Source organism: Notamacropus eugenii, chromosome 5, assembly GCF_028372415.1.
Source record: "Notamacropus eugenii isolate mMacEug1 chromosome 5, mMacEug1.pri_v2, whole genome shotgun sequence".
Classification (NCBI taxonomy): Eukaryota; Metazoa; Chordata; class Mammalia; order Diprotodontia; family Macropodidae; genus Notamacropus; species Notamacropus eugenii.
In genome coordinates, this window is record NC_092876.1 from 176963320 (window position 1) to 176983117 (window position 19798).

Here is a 19798-nt window from a genome sequence, read left to right on the forward strand (position 1 = left end):
AAGCTTTCCCCGGACTGAAGTGCCTTTGAACAGCCAGCGAAAGGACTCATTATCTCTGTAAAGACTTGGAGTCCTGACCAAAAGGACCATCAGAATAAGGACTGATCTTCGAATGACGAGAGGAGAGAATGAACTCTTACCCAGGAATGCAGAGTATCAAACAGGGGTCACCCACATGAGTACCCACGCTGAGGACTAAGGAAAGCAGGCTGAGAAGCACAGAGGTCAGGTAAATGTCTTGGTTCAGACGTCAGTTCCCTTAATTTCAGTTCTGCATTTATTATTAGGTTCCCTCCTCACTTCACCTGCTGACCAACATACAGTCAAATTGTTTAATTCCTTTGCAACCCACCTTCTAAACCGATTCAACTGAACAAGCGTTTATTAAATGCCTATGAGGTACAGGACACTGAACTAGGTGCTGAAGATAAGAAGGCAGAAATGAAAAACAGTCCCTGTCTTCAAGAAGCTTACTTTCTACTGTTCTACTGATATCCAACATCCCAACAATTAGAAGGATGATATTGGAATCCCATGAAAATAAATAGGTCAGTGATGGAAGCTGGACAAAAGTTCCTGAAAAAGAAGACAGAATAGGCCAACTAAGTAGGGTCACTGTGAAGTGAGGAAGTTGTTAGTGTTACAGATACCATAAATCTAAACAATACCTATCTCAAAAACTCCCCTAATCCCAAATCCCACAGAGGAAAAATGCCTGCCCCAACTTGTATTTTGGAGAAACAAATCTGCTTAATGCTCATTTTATAAGATTTTCAAAAGAATGAAGATAAAAGTCACCATCTGCCTCTTACAAATGTCACCCCCAGAACTTGAAGGACCCGTATAGGGGGTCAGGGAGCAGGAAAACAGAAACAAGCCAAAGCCTGCACAGCAAATACAATGGCCCAGGTATTGCGGAACCCAGTGGAAATGCCGCTGTGAGGAAGGCACAGTCACTGAGTTGTTTGTAACCAAAAAGGGATCTTTTTGGAAAATTCTTTTCCAAGACAGATCATGAGTTTTGTCTCTTGGAATGTACCACAGAAGCTCTGATTGGTCCCTCAGCCCTGACTCAAAAGTCAGCATTCTCCACCCTCAGATGAGTAAATAAATGGACATAGGGAATGAAATGAGGGGGAATGGCTGGGGCTGGGGGGGGGGGGGGGAGAGAAGGGAGATGAAGGGAGGGCCAGAGGAGGAGAAAGGGGAGTCTAGGAAAAGCAATAGCCAGAAGTGCCTTGAAGGAGGTGAAAAGGGGCAAAAAGGGGAGTCCTGTTTCCACTTTCTCAGATAGGGAAGATGAAAGAGAATGCATTTCAGAGACAGGCCGCACTGCAGAACTCAAAGAAATAACTCTGAGTCTAACACACGCACTCCAATTGGGAGAGGGCCCTGGCTTGGCAGCATGCTCGTTGCAGTTTTATAATACACTGAATTAGTCACTGGATTAGCAAGCTCATTTACACACACTGGTGCACAGCTGTTTAAAGACACAGGATCCCCTTTTCTGGAGGCCAAATCCTGGCTTTAAATCAACAATTGCAATTGGCAGCTGGCAAAAGCGAGAGGTACATTCTTCTTAGGGCTACAAGAAGGCTTCCATCACACAGCAGCCTCAGAAAAAGTCTCCAGGAATCAAGAATGGTCCCCTTGGCATCCACTGTGAGAGGAAAAAAAAGGTGGATATGGGGAGTGGGTCAGGGTCCAAACAATCCCAGACATGGGTATGCCACCAATACATCAGCATTTGGAAGACAGCCTGAATCAGGAAGCCACAAAACATTACAAATGAGGATTCAAGTTTTAATCTTGGCCATGCTTATGATTTGCTGTGTGTTACTAGGCAAATTGCTTTCCCTCTCTTAACCAATGGGAAATTAGTTATTCCAAAGTAACCAGGAAAATACTTCTAGAAATACCCTATATCCTAATAGCGAATCTTGAGGCTTCAACAATGTGATAGGAGCCAATTACTGAGAATAATGAACCGGAAACTCCCCCAACCAAAGTTCAAGTTTAGCATAAATGCGTGTGAAAAAAAGAATATGTGACATGGCCACAGTAAGTACTTTGGCCCAATTGGTTAAGAGGGTGTCTGCAGTGGAAACTTTGTGTTACCATGTAGACATCAACCACAGAATGTATGTTGTTACAAGTAACTATTGTACTAATGATAATGACCCACAAAAATGAGGGCTTAGATAGAATATGAGGTTCTGCATGATACTGATGAAGACTATTCTTATCCCTAACAGTGGAGGGAAATTTTTGAGGGGACAGGGAGGAACCATGATTTAGAGACATTGGGGGATAAGGAGGTCTTAGTCTGGCTCAACTAGAATAAGTAGCTTCCTTCTCAGTGCTCCAGAGTTTTGATCTCATAATGGGGAGACACACAGAGCTTTCTTGCCACATAAGGTTGCCAATGAAGGGATGTTAAAACTTTCTGTTAACATTTTTAAAGCAGTAATTTACCAACCACGAGGCAGCAAAGAATAGTAGATAGAAAGCTGTCCTTGCACCCAGGAAGACCTACAGAGAAAGGGCTGACCTCTTTTGGTAGAGGGCATTTCCCCACTAGGTAGTTTGCCCTATAGATAAAATCACTGGTCCAGTCCCTATCCCTAAAGTACCACAGGAAGCAAGGTGCTTTCAGGCTGAAAAATCTAAACTCCTTGAGGGTAAGGGCTGTATCTTTGTTTTTGTATCCACCATGCACATAGTAGGAGCTTAATAATAGCTCTTCTTTCAGCCCCTAGCTTAGGGACCACTTCATATGAAGTCAACCAAGACTTCCTCAGGTGAAAATGATCTCTCCCTCCTCACATTATCATAAAGCATTTCAGATTTCAACTTTTGCCCTCATCATATTCCATCCAGCATATGCTTCTTAACGTATGTTGTCTGCCCCTTATTAAATATTAAAGTCTTTGAAGGTGCTAACGAATTCATCCACTACTTAAATGACTTCTTTAACAAAGATAAGGACTGGTTCATTTTTTGTCTGTAACTGGCACACAGTCAGTGCTTAATAAATGCATCTTGATAATCAGAGCAGGAGCTGTGTGAGAACTTTCATACGATTTTTTTTTTTTTTTGGATTCACCACTTTAGAGCAGCCTGGTGTGTTTATGGCATCAGCTTTCAGAAATACAAAAGGTCATTCCTTGGATAAGACTATTCATGGAAAAGTTGAAAAATAGCTGTTTCTTATGAAGAGAAGTTATGGGCAATTGGAGTTTTGACTCATTTCTGTTCATCATTCACTCTCCACACCAAGCCATCAAGCAGCACAGCTGATAGAAACCATGTGTCTTTGGCTCAGGAGTCTAATTATATGATTTTGTTTTTTCAAAGTAGGTATTCCATTCATTGACCATTGCCTGAGGTCTCTTAAGAGTGTGTTAACTGGCTCAAAATTTCAGTGATTCCACCTAATCATGCAGAAAAGCACAGAGGGAAGGGAAGGATAGGGTGATACATTCTTGCTTCCAAGGGGAGCTTCTGAGAATCCAAAAATAGAGGAATTTTTTTTAATCACCAATGAAATTGGAGGTTAACTCTAGGTCCATCAAGCAGACGCTGATTCATTCTGTGTGTTATGTTTATATATTTTTTCAAACATTCCTCTTGCATCAAGAGTCCTTGTTTGTACACTCCCTCTCTTGGAGGGATATTAGGCAAAGACCAAATTCCTAACTACTTTCTTCAGCTTCTCAATCTGGAAAATGGGGGAGGAGGGAGGGGTAAACTCTGACAGAAGACAGAAATTTGACTTTGCAATGTTTTCTCCCCTTCACTTTGAAATTCTTTCTCTCCACACCACTCCCATAAGGTAGATTTTCCTAGGTATATTGATTTTTTTTTCTTCCCCTGATAACGTGGGACCTAAAGCATGACCTGCTTCACAAATGCAATCTCACAGTACATCCTAAGAGCCTCACGTTACCTCTCACTTCCCTCTCAAACCTTGTCACTTCCCTTCACTAAAAAACTCCAACAGCTCTCTAACGCCACTAGGATAAGATATGAAGTCCTGCTTTTGGTAATGGAAGCCTTACCAATGAAGCCCCAGCCTACCTTTGCAGCCTTCTTCTGCTTCATGTGCTCTATGATCCAGCCAAACTATTCTCACTTTACCTCCCATAGGATATTTTGTCTCCAATCTCCGTTTCTCTATCCTCCCCAAACTCCCCCAACACACACAATGGCTCTCCTCCATGCCTGGGATGTACTCCCTCCTCATCTCCCTCTTAGATACTGCCACCTCTTAGAATTCCTAGGTTTCTCTAAAGTTTAACTAAAGTACCATTCTCTAAATGAAGTCTTTCCTGACTGCCTCAACTGGTAGGACCTTCCCTGCCTTCCCTCCAAATTACCTTGTACATATTTTATATGTACTTGTTTTATATAGGGATAAATATAGATATAGGTATGTTGTTTCCCTTGAGTGAACTTAATTTCATTGAGGGCAGTGACTGTAATTTTTGTTTCTGTATACATGGCACCTTACATAGGACTTGGCACATAGTGGGCATGAAATAGATGCTTGATGATTTCTCAAATGATGTGGATAAACCAGAATCCAGGAGTAATTTCTGAACCATTACTTGGGGACTATAGTAGAGATCACAAACGCCAGGGCAGAGAATGGATATGATGAATCTTTTGCTACTGGAAGGAGTCAAAGAATATGGTAATGCTGAACTACCATCTCCCTAGGTTGTGTAAGGTGAAAGATATATTTCCTGTGTACATGACTTAGGGAGTTCACATGTATATCTCACTCACACTCTGGTCTCAGCCCCACTGTAGTTCATCCCTCCACTATTTAATAATGCTCAGTTATCACCAAGAACTCTCAGTACTTGACAAACATTAACTCTCTTACTCTCTCTCTCTCTCTCTCTCTCTCTCTCTCTCTCTCTCTCTCTCTCTAAGTGTGAGCCTTGTTGCATTCTCCTCCTCCTTTGATAAGTTAAGAAATATCAAGGACATAACTAAAGTCAGGCAGCCAAGAACAGAAGCAGGACTCAATTGTCCTAGCACCAGGGTTATAAAAAATGGCTGAGCAACAAGTGATTGTGGTGCTCTAAACAACAGCATTCCCTCCTCTACTGGCCACTCATGCTTGGGGCAAGCAGTATGAAAGGTACCTCAATCAACTTTTCAACAGGGGATGGGATGAGATAGAAAAGATCTCAGGACATAAAGTTTCTGCAGATGGGGATAGGGGAGTAAGGGGTGGGGGGAGAGAACATGGACTATGATATATTACCCTAAGATCAGGAAAGAGAGACCCAGAGCACCTCTGAGAAGGTCCACTATAGAAAAGGAGATCAGGATGGGACCAAGCCAGGGAAGATCTCACCTGCAATGAGAATGGTGCTGATTAAGTGGAGCTCAACACTTGGAATCTTCTTACTTTAACCAATTACTGGTGCTAATCACAGGCACGGAACAGTGACTACAGAGGTGGACTTGGAGTTAGGAAGACTTGAGTTCAAGTCCAGCTTCAGACACATACTAACTGTGTCCTACTGAGCAAGTCACTTCACCATTCATTGACTACTTCATTTGTAAAACATCTACTTCCCAGTGTTGCTGTGAGACTCAAATGAGATAATAATATATGTAAAGTCTTTGGAAACTTTAAAGTAGAATAGATATTTGGCAGAGGGGATAGAGTGCTGGAGTTGACACTAGGAAGTAATGAATTAAAATCTGATCTCAAATAGAGGGCAACTGTCGGCAAATCACTTGACCTCTCTGTCAGCCTTAATTTCCCCATCTGCAAAGTTCTCATAAATCTGGCCTCAGATGTTTACTAGCTGTGTGATCCTGGGCAGGTCACTTAACTCTGTTTGCCTCAGTTTCCTCATCTGTAAAATGATCTGAAAAAGAAAATGGCAAACCATTCCAGTATCTTTACCAACAAAACCCCAAATGGGGTCACAAGGAGTTAGACAGAGGCTCAACAAAATACAACAAACTACAAAATTTCCTGGCTCTTAGGATAGTGGTGAGAATCAAGTGAGAACTATATAAATATTATCTAAAATACTACAAGTGCTGCTATTCTTTTCTCCATTTCATCGCCCTAGGACAAAGCCCCAGGCACCTTGCTCTAGTTACAGCTCAGAAAGAAGATTAAAAAGAAATCATCCATGTTAGTGTAACACTGCCAAGGTCACTGCATGAAATGTATCATGATGATCAAAGAAGTTTAGGAGCAAGAAACTTAAAAAAAATAACTGCACACACACATACACTTAACTTTAGCAATTTATTTCTTAGTTGAGAAACACTAAACCAAAGCCCTTCCCCTCCTTCAAACGCAGTGTTGAGTCACCTCTACTTGCCAGCCAAGACAGGGTTGGCAGCTTCCTCCTAATTTTGTAAACATTTCATGGTATTTAAATGTTGTGTGGTACCTACAAAATCCCACACAAACCTGAAGGATTCTACTGTGCAGGTGAAGCCCCCAAGCCAGAGACAATCAGAAGTATTACAAGTTTCTTAGGGCTATGTGAGCAGTCAAGCTGCCATATAATGCTGAAACTAAGCTCTGCAAGATATGGGCATAAGCTGGGGAAATCAATTAATCAGTCAATCAACAGACATTGAGTAAATGCCTAGGTGGCAAATAATGTGCTATGGCACTGAAAATACAAGGACAGAAAAATAGTTCCTGCCTTTGAGGAACTTTTATTCTCTACTTCTGAGCTATTGATAAGTATCTCCTCATGAAAATCAGTTGTGTCTGGCTCTTCTTGACCCCATGTGAATTTTCTTGCCAAAGATACTGGAGTGGTTTGCTATTTCCTTCTCCAGATCATTTTACAGTTGAGGAAACTGAGGCAAATAGGGTTAAGTGATCTGGCCAGGGTCAAAAAGATAGTAAATGTCTGAGGCTGGATTTGAACTCAGGAAGTTCTATCCACTCTATCAACTGTACCACCTACCTACCCCAATAGTTATCAGTTAGATGAAATGTGACGAAGAAAGGAAATGTATCTACTAACTGACAAATCTCATAGAGATAATCTTTTTGACTGATTTTAGACAACTAGTTATTCAGGTCTACAAGCATTTATTAAGCACTTACTGTGTGCCAGGAATTGTGGTAAACACTAGAAATAAAAATACAAGCAAAAAGAAGACAGGTTCTTCCCTTGTTCCCTTCTTTCCATGGTTCTCAGAGAGGACCATGACATTGGGACAATGATGCCATGACATGCAAAGGAATTGTATTTAAGTGAGGGAGGGCTGTGCAAAGTCACCAGCCTCACTCCCTCCTCTGGAGCCATCTGGGTCCAGTGGCAATCTACAGATCAGGAAGACTGGAGATGGCTCAGGATGCAGTGAGAGACCTTGGTCTTTTTAAGTGAGGGTCTTTAATAAGTCTCACTTTAATTGAGGTAGGGCCCATTCGGTAATTAAGGCTGGCTAAGAAATGAGACAAAGAACAGTCTCTTTTACCTAGTCAGAGAGAGAGAGAGAGAGCACTTACATTCTAATGGAGGAAGAGAGCACATGAAAGGAATGAAAGGTAGAGAGGAGGAGAAAAAGAGAAAGTACTGGGAAGGGCAGAGGTATCTTCTATGGTAAGAAAGCTGCTGGAATATGAAGAAGTCTGGAGAATGAGGAACAAAACAAAGGGAAGGAGTAAAGAAATGGCTGACCTGGGAGCTTCCTCAAAATGGAGGCTCTGGAATAGGGGTGGGCAACCCTTTAGGGCCGCACTTGAGGACCTAGAGAACCACATGTCACCTCAAGGCTGAAGATTCACCACCCCTGCTCTAGAAGGATGCCCAGCACTCCATGCTAAACACTGGGGAATAGAACAAGACAGTTTTCATTTGGGTGGTGCTTTAAGGTTCACAAAGCATGTTCTTCACAATATCCCTACAAGGGCGTTGGTACAAGTACTATTTTACCCATTTTACAAATGAGGAAACTGATAAAAGTTTGATGACTTTCCCCTGATCATAAGAAGTCAAACCCATCCCTTTAATCCTAAAAGCACCACACTCTGTCTGCTTCCACACACTGCCTCTCAAAAATACAACCTATTATTGAGGACTTCTGTAGCACTGTTTAAGTTAAGCTTTAGAGGACCTGGTACTTCTAAAGAAAAGGAGGATTAATTACCAGAGGCAGGAAACCTGAGGCCTTAAGGCCACATGTAGCCTTCTACGTCCTCTGGTACGGCCTTTTGACTAAGTTGAAGTTTTACAGAACAAATCCTTCTATTAAGGGGACTTGTTCTATGAAGTTTGGATTCAGTCAAAGGGCAGCACTTGAGGACTTAGCCAGTCAAACATGGCCTTGAGGCCGCAGATTTTCCACTCCTCCACTGGACAGTAAAACAAAATCCCATACCAGTCCTGCATATGAAGCAGGCAGTAGACAGCTCTTATGAAGAGCAATGTTATCTGTGTGCATCACACATTCCTAACACTCCCAGATGAGGCAAAACCAAAGCAGGCAGAACAGCCTCCTTGAGACAAATTCAGCCTTCTCCAAAAGAACAGGAGGTGGATTGGTTCCACCCCATAGAACACTGCCACATTAGCCAGCACAGGCCTGATTCAGGTATATTCTTCTGCTAATAACCCAAGACACTGTCCCCCAACTCACTTGATTTCTCAAGACAAGCAGCTAGCAGGAATGGTTTAGACCAGACTGCATTCTCGTTGTAGGAGGGAGATGTTTATGAATGGGGCTGTGGATAGGGAGGGAGGGATACAGCTTGCATGAAATAAGCTAATTAGTCAGATCACATGGCCAGCCCTAAGCATGCAGCTGGGTTGGCTGCATTACCTTTCTGGACCCCCAAACTAGAGATCCTTCCTCTAGACCAGACACAGCAGCTGAGTTGTTTCCTCCTCAGTTTAAAAGCTCAGCTTTCTAATAATCCATTGCCTAAAGCTACTGTGACCAAGGCTTATGGGGAAAAAAAGATGCAATTTCATGGGGGTGTAGAGGGGAGAGGGAGAAAATGTACAGGGAAGCAGGAGAAGGGAGGCATACTAGACAACATACATTATTAGCATCTACATTTAAAAGAGCATTATATTAGGAGGCTTACACTGTTTCAGGGGTTGCAAGCTTTCAAGGCTGATACACTGAGCAGCCACTTACTCCTTCAAGAATCATGGAAGGTTGAAGCTGGGGGCAGGGAGAGGGAAGAGAAAAGATAGCAGTCACTCCCAATCATCTCTTTATACCCCCCTTCCCCCCAATCAGGCTAGTAAGCCAAACCTATTGAGAAAGGTACATAAGGAACATCCTGAGGGAACATCTCCCTTAACCTCCTACTAAGAAGGGAACCTCCTTAGTTTTCCTATCTCTAAAATGAAAGAGCTGGAATAGATGATATTGACTAGTTCTTCCAACTTTCAATCTATGATCCTATACCTATGGGCATAGGTATACATTTGTATCATGTCTCTCACAGCAGTGCTATAAAGGCTAAAACTTTACCAAGGACTGGGAAATGTCTCAATAAATGTATCACTATAAATTCTGTAAAATTATACAAATAAATAGGGAATGTAAATTAATTAATTCACAATCAGCTTAGAGATATGTGTAGCACTCTAGCGTAAAAATATATGCAGCATTCTTTAATAAAACATCAATGGAAATGCATCGTGGGAGACTGTCTTAATGACACTACTAAACAATTTTCTGAACCTAGTTGATTCTAACATATATGTCACGAAAGGTTAACAATAATCAAGAAGAAAAATTCTACCTAAAATTCTATATTTTCTTAAACCCTCTCATTATTCAAATTGGAACTTGACTATGGCATACAATATAATTGTTAATATCATATAAATTTGGGGGCACATAAAGTTCTTGGAACATGACTGCACTATGCTCTTTTACAAAGAAAAGAGCTATTAAGCCTCACAGAGTGCAGGGCCCATTGGATTGGGAGTTAAAGGTCAGGTCTGAATCCATTTTCTGCCATTACTACCTGTTAGATATTGGTCAAGTCAGTTTTAATCTCTCTGGATCTCAGTTTCCTCATCTGCAAAATGAAGGGGCTGAACTCAATGACTTTTAAGATCACCTCAGGTTTTAAGTCTATGTTTCTATAATCCTGTTGTGTTAAATTCTAAATTGGATGAATGGAACTATGTATCTCAAAATAACAAAAGTTAAGTGCATGTAAGCCCTTTCTTACAAAATCATATGATACTATTTACTAGATTGTTTCCTTTTTAAAAAAATCCAATTTAATCATTCACTTTTTTCTCTGAAAAACTAAGAAGGAAAATGCTGAATGCAGTCACCTAATAACACATGTATTATACTAGCATATATATATATGTATATATGTATACATATATATGTATCTATATAAAACAATTAGAAGATATTCTATTTCCTTACCTAAGATCTATTTTGCCATTTGTGCCTTGACACCACTTGCCAAAATTAGTGGCATTCCACCAAATTTAGTGGTCATTCTGATGATCTGAAAAATAAGCTCCAAGTCTTCTTATATTTACTGATTCAATTACGTTACCCACTGCTTTAAAGTTTTCTCAATTGTCCTTGCTATAAAGACTGAAATCATTCTTAACTTGAAGGATCTTTTTTACTGGGGCAGCTCCTTAACCTCCCTTCCAATCCTGTTATCCCCCATCAATATTCACTGTCTACTAGTATAGTCGATCAGTCAATCAGTAAGTATTTATTAAGCTCCTACTACATGCCATGAACCAAGCTAAGCACCGGGATTACCAAAAACAAAAAAAATAGTCCCTACTCTTCAAGCAGCTCACAGTCTAATGGGAAAAACAACATGCTAACAAATAAACACAAACAAGATGTATACAGGATAAATTGGAGATAATGAACAGAGGAAAGGCACTAGCATTAAAGGGGACCAGGAAAGGCTTTTTGTAAAAGATGAGATTTTAGCTGGAACTTGAAAGAAATCACCTTTCCCTTCCCGCCATCAAATTATATCCCACACTTATTTATCATCGTGGAATGTTAGGACTGGGAGAGACCTAAGAGATCATTTAGTCCAAACCCCTAACTGAAAGCATTCTTACCACATGACTCTCTCCCTTCTCTGCCAAAGGACCTCCTTCAAAAGTTTCCTGGAAAATCCTACTTCTTCCATGAAACTGCACCCCCAACTCCCCTTAAAACAGTCTAAATACTCAAAAGTGGAAGTAAGAAGGTGAGAAGCAAACCAGCCCTGAATTAATAAAATATTCATATGCATCCACATTTGTTTTTCCTAAATTTTCACAATATTTCCACCCCTGCTTCTGGTATATTTTTGGCAATGGAAACACCTGGAAGATAAAGACCATGTCTTATCAAGTTTCCTGACCACACACTTCCGAATGGGGGTGGGGTGGGGAAGAGGATGATTATAGACAAAGACGTTTATGTCATTTAGTGTCCAAATATCCAATGAGTCAACTAATATTAGAACTCAAATCCAAGTGTAATGCTGGGGTCACAGAAACTGTCCAGAAACTAAGAATTGAAATCTTGCAATCCTGCCTCCAAATCTTTCCATTTTTACATTAAAAAAAAAAAAAAAAAGATTGGGAAAGGGGCAGTATGATGCTTTTTCCATCTTAAAAAAAAAAAAAGATATTTCTATACTCCTAGAAGTGACATTCCTTCAATGTTCTCCATAATGGTGAGAAAAGAAAAAAATCTACTTGTGTTCACTAATGTAACAATTATATTTCCCCTTACTCAACACTCTTCATTTTCACACACAAGGCATGCAAAGAGTTTACTGTTCACCCACAGAAACTCACCGAGTAAATATCAACGGTTTTGCACAGCTCCACAAAGCTGCCAAAGTTTTAAATGCTTCAAGTGAACTTTCTTGAGGTTAGTTTTTAGCCGTTTCTTTTCAAAAAAAAAAAAAATGTATTCAGGTGCTGATAGATATTATATTGAACTGCAAGTACACTTAAAAATATAACTCATGATCAGGGAGTAGGGGAGGGAGAAGCAACCACACTCTTATTTCAGCTGTCTCTGCATCTCAACTTTGCCTGTATGAACCAAACAGAACAGAAGTTCCTAAGTTAGATCTGTGGGTCACCTAGATCTGAAACCCAATAACCTAAAAGTTAATAATGCTGCTTTGGGCCTAGAAGCAACATCTAAGACAGTATTTCACAAATCCTAGTGTTAGAATGAAATGCTACAGAAAAGGGCTTTGAATCCAAATAGAAAAAATTGGAAAGTACCTGGGGAAAATGTAGGAATGGGCCAAGGAATCAATAAATATTTATTGTTTGAACAACAATATTTTGAGTTAGGCTATAAGCATGGGCCCTTGCCAATAAAACTGGAACTGCTTTCAGCCTTTACTGCAGATAAAAATTTATCTGCATGAAGATTGGGAAATACACAATGGTTTTAAAAAATAGCAAAGCAGTTAGTCCCAAAGCATAGGCAAAGTGGTCGATATTGTCACCTTTGTGCCCTTCTCTGAAGACAAAAATCCAACTTGGAAAATCCCCTTATGAGTTTTTAACAGGAATTAATTTTCACCCAAAGTGGAAAAAAAAGAAAAAATAACTAGAGAACTGTGGCAAGGAAAAATTCTAGATTTGGGAATGGTCTTTTTATCCCATTAGGTTGGAAATACCATCAACAGACCTGGATGGTTATGGACATAAATCTCAGTCCTTTTGGGGATTCCCCCAGCTCTGGTGAAACAGAAGTGCAAATCCTTTGGGAACCTGTAGATTAACAAACTTTACTCTCTTGTGATGATCACATAGGCCATAAGATTTGTTAGCATTTTAAAATTCAAGATAGAAATGCTAATATGAAGCATTTTTTGCCAGCACTTAGTCAAATCATTCTATGATTAGAAAGAGTGGCTCTCTCATCAAGCTGGGGAAAACAGCTGAGAAAAGGAGGTAGCATGGCATAGCGGAAAAGAGTGCTAGAGCTAGAGTCCTGGGTTCAAGTCTTGTCTCTGATACTCCCTGTGTGACCTGGGGCAAGTCATTTAACTCTCCTAAGCCTTGGTTTCCTCAACTTTAAAATGAGAGGATGGAGCTAGATGGTTTTGAGATTCCTTCTGGATTTAAATATAAGATGCCAGTATGTGACTGTAAAGCAAATCCCACTGAAAAGTGTTAAGTAGATCCTTTTTTGTTGCATTGGCCCTTATGACTTTGTTTTTCTTCTCTATTTCTACTAGGGGGTTTGAGATTGAAAAATGAGGGGAAATAGAGATAGGGTAGAGAAGAAGAAGAAGGAGGAGAAGGAGAAGGAGAAGAAGAATCTTTTTAAATGAAGAAAAGCCATAAAGAACTACAAATAAGTAGAAGCACTTTGAAAGTTATAGATTGAAGTTATTACATACTTTAGAAGAAAAGCAAGCTGTTCATAATAGAGATCTATAGTTTTATGTACAACAACCCTAACAATTATTAGCTATAACGCTGAACAAGTTGTATTGGTCTTTACATGTCATAGTATGCGTTTATGTGACATGTCTAGGACCTACTTGTGCATGCACAATTATATATAGAAACAGCATGCTAGATATAGAGTCAAGAAAGCTTAGATTTGAATCCCACCTCAATTAATCAATAAAAATGTATTAAATGCCTACTATGTTCCAGGTACTGTGTTAAGTATAGAGGAAAGGAAGAAAGGAAGAAGGAAGGAAGGAAGGAAGGAAGGAAGGAAGGAAGGAAGGAAGGAAGGAAGGAAGGAAGGAAGGAAGGAAGGAAGGAAGGAAGGAAGGAAGAGAAGGAAGGAAGGAAGGAAGGAAGGAAGGAAGGAAGGAAGGAAGGAAGGAAGGAAGGAAGGAAGGAAGGAAGGAAGAGAAAGGAAGGAACTCCCTTTTTTCAAATGTAAATTCTATTGAAGGAGACAAAATAAATACAACAACCCTAAAAATTATTAGCTGCAACTATGAACAAGTAATTCACCTCTCTGATTCTCAGTTTCCTCATCTGTATAATGTGGGATAATAATACCTGTAGGGCCTACATCAGCAGGGTATTGTAAGACTCAAACAAAAAACATCTTGCAAAGCTTAAAGCATGATACAAATGTAAGCAATACATATAAATGTCAGTTACTGCTAGCAAAATAAGTGTTGAGGGACTTCCCCTTTTCAGCAAATGCTGTCTTAACCCTGAGAATTTGCCTTTATAGATGATAAGATATTTTTGAGCCTAATTTCCAGAAAGAAAGAAAGCAAAACAGCAAATACAGTTATGTTCGTCCTCCTACAAATCCTAAAAGGGACAAATTTTTTAGGGGGAGGATCAAAAAAAATCATCTGATGAGGGAAATGATGGAGAAACTAATCTACCTCTCCTGCCATCCCAAGTCTGTCTTGACTGAATATGCATGTCTGAATCCAGTGAAGGACCTCAGAATGTGAAGGTTCTCAAGCCTCAGGAGACATACACACGCAGCCCTGGAAGTGTACAGCATCACCTTCCCACCTGTTAGACAGCAAACTGCATCTGGAAGTCATTGAGAGAACATGAGTTTTGGTTCCCTGCCTTGTGATCCCAGGGAAGTGCTGTTTGGACTTTTAAGTGTCTTCCTAATGCAACACATCTGGTTTCCACGGCTCTGGTACAGCACAAGGAACAGGTCACCTCACCAAGCCTTCAGCAACACTCCAGTAATAACAAGGAAATCAAGTCTGGCTAAATGGGGCCATGCTGTCACAGGAAGCATTTAGGATAGAAGGGAATTCCTACACATTCCCTAATCCCCTGAAGCACCAAGCAGGCATCATTACCTCCTTGCCCGCTACCCTTCTCCCACTCACCCCCTCCCTTCTTCATACTGATTTTCAGAATCGCTGAGATTAAGGTAACCCTTCTGTTTAGAGTATATGCCCAGGGCTTCCTGCCTCTCCTAAATAAGAGGGAAAATATACTCCCAGGGGCTTTGAGATGCCCAAATGTGAGGGTCCAGGAACCATCTCTTCAGGGGCGATGGCTCCATTGCCTAACTGGTAAATATTCATCTATCTCTCAAGCTAAGCAGCCAGTACCAGCTGTACAATATACTCAGATTCCAGATAATAAGAATTTTTAACTTATCTAAGTAGTATAGAAAGGGGAGAAATTGTGGGCCCTCAGCAATTCTGTTATAACTACAGCCAAAGTGGATTTATCTGGGACCTGTAAAGTAACAGAAACTCCCTGACCCTCTAACTTCTGACATAAACAAAGCAGCAGTTCTCACTCACCTCCACTGCCCCCATGGTTTGGAGGGCCAAGGGGGATAGGAGATTGATGAGGTAGAGAGAAAGCTGCTGGGGGAGGCAGTAAGGAGGGGGTCTGGGTGGACTCTGGTTGTCTGACCAAGGGGTTTGGTTTGTTTCCTGGTGGGACATGATGCTCCTGCAGGGGTGGTCTGGCCTCTTTAAAGAGAGAAAAAAAATAACTTACATAGACAAAAACAGCAATACAAACCAACCAAAAATGCCAGGAATGCAAGTTCTGCCAACCAAATAAATAAATAAAATGAGATGCCTTATAATAACTGGACATGTTGCATTTCTCAACCTTGTGAAACTCAAATACCCTAGTTTAGCTGGTCTTTCCCTTGCCTGGGCAATGAATTCTACTGGGAATGATAGGTCTAGCTCAGGTATCCTTTAAACCATAATAATTAGAGCATCTTAAGATATTAACAGCATTTGCTCAGGTGAGTTAAAAAAGCAAAGCTCCACAGGGCAGAGAAATAAGTCACCAAGAGTAGGATACCAAAAGGTCACCATGACGTGTCTATGCCTCCTTCCCTTTCAAATGGGGAGTGAATAGAAGGCAGCCCTAATGGAACCACCTAGAAAATATTAGCAACAATAATCATAACAATAATAGCATTTATATGATGCTTTAAGGTTTGCAAAGCATGTTGCAAATATTATCTCATTTTATCCTCACAACAATTCTGGGAGGTAGGTATCATTATTATCCCCATTTTTCATTTGAGGAAACTGAGGCACAGAAAGGTTAAATGACTTGTTCAAAACACAAAGCCAGCGTCAGAGGCCAGATCTGAACCCAAATCTTCCTGAATTCAGGTTCAGCACCCCATCCACTTTGACATTTTTGAAATAAAAGAGATCTTAGGAGAACAGATCCCCAAGCTTTTCACACTTCAGGAAACACAAATATGAACCACTCTGTTGAATTCCTACCCATCCTTAAAAGCCCAAGTCAAATGCTACCTTCTTCAGCAAGCTTTCCTTGAAGAATACCTGCCAATAACCAGGAAGCCCTTCAGACCTCACATAGCACTCTGTAATTCTAATGAACTTGTCACATAAAATTGTGCTTTACAGTTACCTATGTTTCTATCTTCTGCTAGTGGAAAGTAAGCTCCTTGATAAGATTTTGTCTTATCTAAGCTTTGTACTTCTCCCATTGCCTAGCATAGAGGTTTACACACAGGATGTTGTTATTAATGACAACTCTCATTTACAGAGAGCTTTAGGGTTTGGAAAGTCCTTTTCTCATAATCATATTTTGAAGGAGGTATTGGCATTTAGCAGACTAAGACTTGTCCAAGGTCATAACTAGTAAGAGCTGGCACTCCAATCCAGGGTTCTGCTGACTCCAGAAACAGTACCGTTTCACTGTGCCTCCATCACCAATGGCTTCTGATGAAACAGGTGAAGCATCACCATCTAATTCCTGTGGATAGGATTCAGTACCACAGAAAGCAAGGCATCTTGCTGAGACTGTTGTCAATTTCCAGAGAAAGGTAAGGACTAAATAGGCTTAGGAAATAGCTGGGAAGAGAGAAGAGGAGAGGGGAGAGGGAAAAAGAGGAGAGAGACGGAAGGAGGGAGGGAGGGAGGGAGAAAGAGAGAGACTTTCAACTGAGGATATCTCTTTTTTTCATTTTTAAGATAAGTAAAATAACTCAAAAGTCTAAAATTAGAACTCTTTTTTAAGTACTATAGTCACCTTACCAAGAAAATGTCGGGGCAGGGGGGGGGGGAGGTGAGGATACAGAAGAAGGGGAAAGAAAAGTAGGATGAAGTATCAGAAATTTATTCATTTCTGATTATTATCCTTAGTACCTTTTCTGCAGTAGTTACACTAAAGAGGAATTAGAAGCAAACTCAAAGGAGGCATCTCCTTTTGACCACATGAAGCCTCAAGAAAGTCACAATTGGGAGTGTTGCAATCAGAAGGGAAAATATAAAAGGTCTTCTTTATACTTGCCAAGTAAATCCAATTCTACCACTATTAGTAACTATACTTGGAATTTATATTTTGAATTCTCAAAAATTCTGTGAGGATGCAATAGGGATGGAGAGGTTAAGGCACCACAAGAGTGAATAAAGAATGTGTCAGTTAATGATATTGGGGAAGGTTCCAGCAGAGGAGGCAGAAATAGAGCTCAGACTTTCTGACCAATCCCAGCCCCTTCCCAGTTCACCATACCATCTCTCTTCATATATTACTGTATTCTAGGACAGTTCTTACTGAAAAAATTCAATCAGATAAAGCCCCCAAACTAGGTACAATGTAAGAACCTAAGAAAAGCAGTGACACAAAGAAGTTGTTCTGATAAATATTTAAACCACTCCTGTGGATACAAAGAAGCCTGTCTAGCCCTGCCACTACCGTGAGAAGAGAAGTTAAACTTTAAACCAAAGTCCTATATGGTCTGATGGGCAAAGCAAATCCTTGCTCATGCAATGCCTCTTCCCCAACTCCCAACCCCCACCACCAACACACACACACACATACACACACACACACACACACGCACGCACGCACACAACACAAAACAGACAGGCATACACAACAAAAGTTTCTTCCAGTATTTGTACTTGGAAGGCCAAATCTGAGTAAAAGTTTCAACTGAGAGACCCTTAGCTGTGGATCTAATGCTAGGAACTTGTAGTGAACAAGCACCATTATTAGTTAGAGCTAAGCATCAGGAACTTAGGAATCCAGTGCTTTTCTCCTACATTTACTGGTTTATTGAGTGACCTTGGGTAAGTGACTTACCTTTTCTATGCTTCTATTTACTTCTCTGTGGTATGAGGGCAACAATCATTAAAGAAGCCATTCTAAGGTTCCAAAATGGAAGGCACCATTTACATATAAATGAATATTATATTTTGTACAATATTTGTTGCATCCTTAAGTAAGATATTGGCAGAAACCAAATCCCATTATGATAAATTCCAAAGAGTTGTCCAAATCAATATTGTTGGGGGGGGTAGAATTTTGTTGCATTGAATATTGTTTGAAATAAATAAATGCAGCTTGGAAAACTTCTTGAGAGAAACTGCCATTGTATAAATTGTACAATGTGATTGTATAATTATACAATTATATAAAATGTGATAGAATTTGACCTGTGGTTCTTCAAAGATGTCTTTTATTTTATCCCCACAAATCAAGCAGCATTGCCTAGGTCCTGTTTTATAGGTGGGGAGACTGAGGATAAAGAGTTTGTTGTTGTTAGCTCAAGATTTACTCATAATGGCAGTGGAAGGAATAAGAGCTCCCTATCCCCCAATTCTATCTACTGTACCACATTATAAGTATGTTTAATACTTGTAATTAAAACACTGAAAATTATTTTTTCGGGTCTTTCCCCTAAGTGTGGCATTTGCTGTACCATTTCCATTCCTGGCATCTATAATACATTACAGATATGTTCCCCTTATTTATCAATATTGTCTTCCAACTCTTGCTCTGTTTCTATCTCTCATTCTGTCCCCTCCACTCCATCTCTGTATCTCTATTTCTCTCTCTCTTTTCTCTCTCTCCCTCTTCCCCCGCCCCAACACACAAATGATTAGGAGGGTTTCTACTAGAGCTGTCATTTGTCATTTTACCTTGTAGTCTCTGTCATTTATATTAGTTAGCATGAGTAGAACCTACTCTAGCTCCCTCAAAACTTGATAACCAAATAAAAAAAGTACAGTTATCAAAGAGACTTCACTTTCCAATTGTGCCTGCATCAGTGTGCCTTCCGTTTTAATTTCAGTACTGCTACAGTCAGGATGCCTGCTGACATGGAATACTGGTCATTTTATTTTTCTTTCTGGGGGAATCTCTACATAACAAAAACATCACAGTCAAATCAACTTGGTTTGGGGTTACAAGCTTAAATCTAGAGAAATGGCAACACTTTCCTTATGACAAAAGAAATGTAACCCACATAGGCAGGTAAGTAGCTCAGTTTATTACTGACAATCTAAAACCTCAACAGCATGTTACTGTCATATTTTTTTTCCCCAAAAAGCACCCTCTGCCCATTTTTTTTCTCTTCCCACTCCCAAACCACTAACCCCAGCAAGTGATAGTCAAACCCTCTGGTTCTTCAAAGACAGCATTTTCCTTTCTCAAACTGTGTTTTTCAGAAGTCCGGTAATGGGATGCAGTTAGTTAAAACTCATGAGTGCCAAAACTTACATGTCCAAGAGAAAATGAAATTCCCTTCCTCCCCCGCTCCATTTCAAATAGTTTACAAAGCAAAAAGTTGGACAACATCAAGTCAAAGACCCAAAATCATTCTCTTTTATTTTCTCCCTCTCTTTCTCCAAAGCATTTTTAGTCCAAGTAGCTGTAATATTTTGGTGCCAGAAAGGCTTTCTAGGGAGACAAAATTAGGTGATGGACTAGGAGAGTTGGTAAAAATGAGTGACCTCAAGTGAGGGGTCAGAATATTTTCAAAGTTCCTCCCATGTCCTTACTCTCATTCCAAAAGGAAAAAAGAAAAAAGGGGGGGGGAGTAGTTAAATAGAAAAGAGATGTGACCGAGG

At 40.2% G+C, this 19798-nt stretch overlaps 1 protein-coding gene across 2 annotated transcripts in view; it reads right to left on the reverse strand.

Moving 5' to 3' along the window:
- ETS1 (ETS proto-oncogene 1, transcription factor) overlaps positions 1-19798 on the reverse strand; it is a 189897-nt gene that overhangs the window by 61149 nt on the left and 108950 nt on the right. The window lies entirely within an intron of this gene.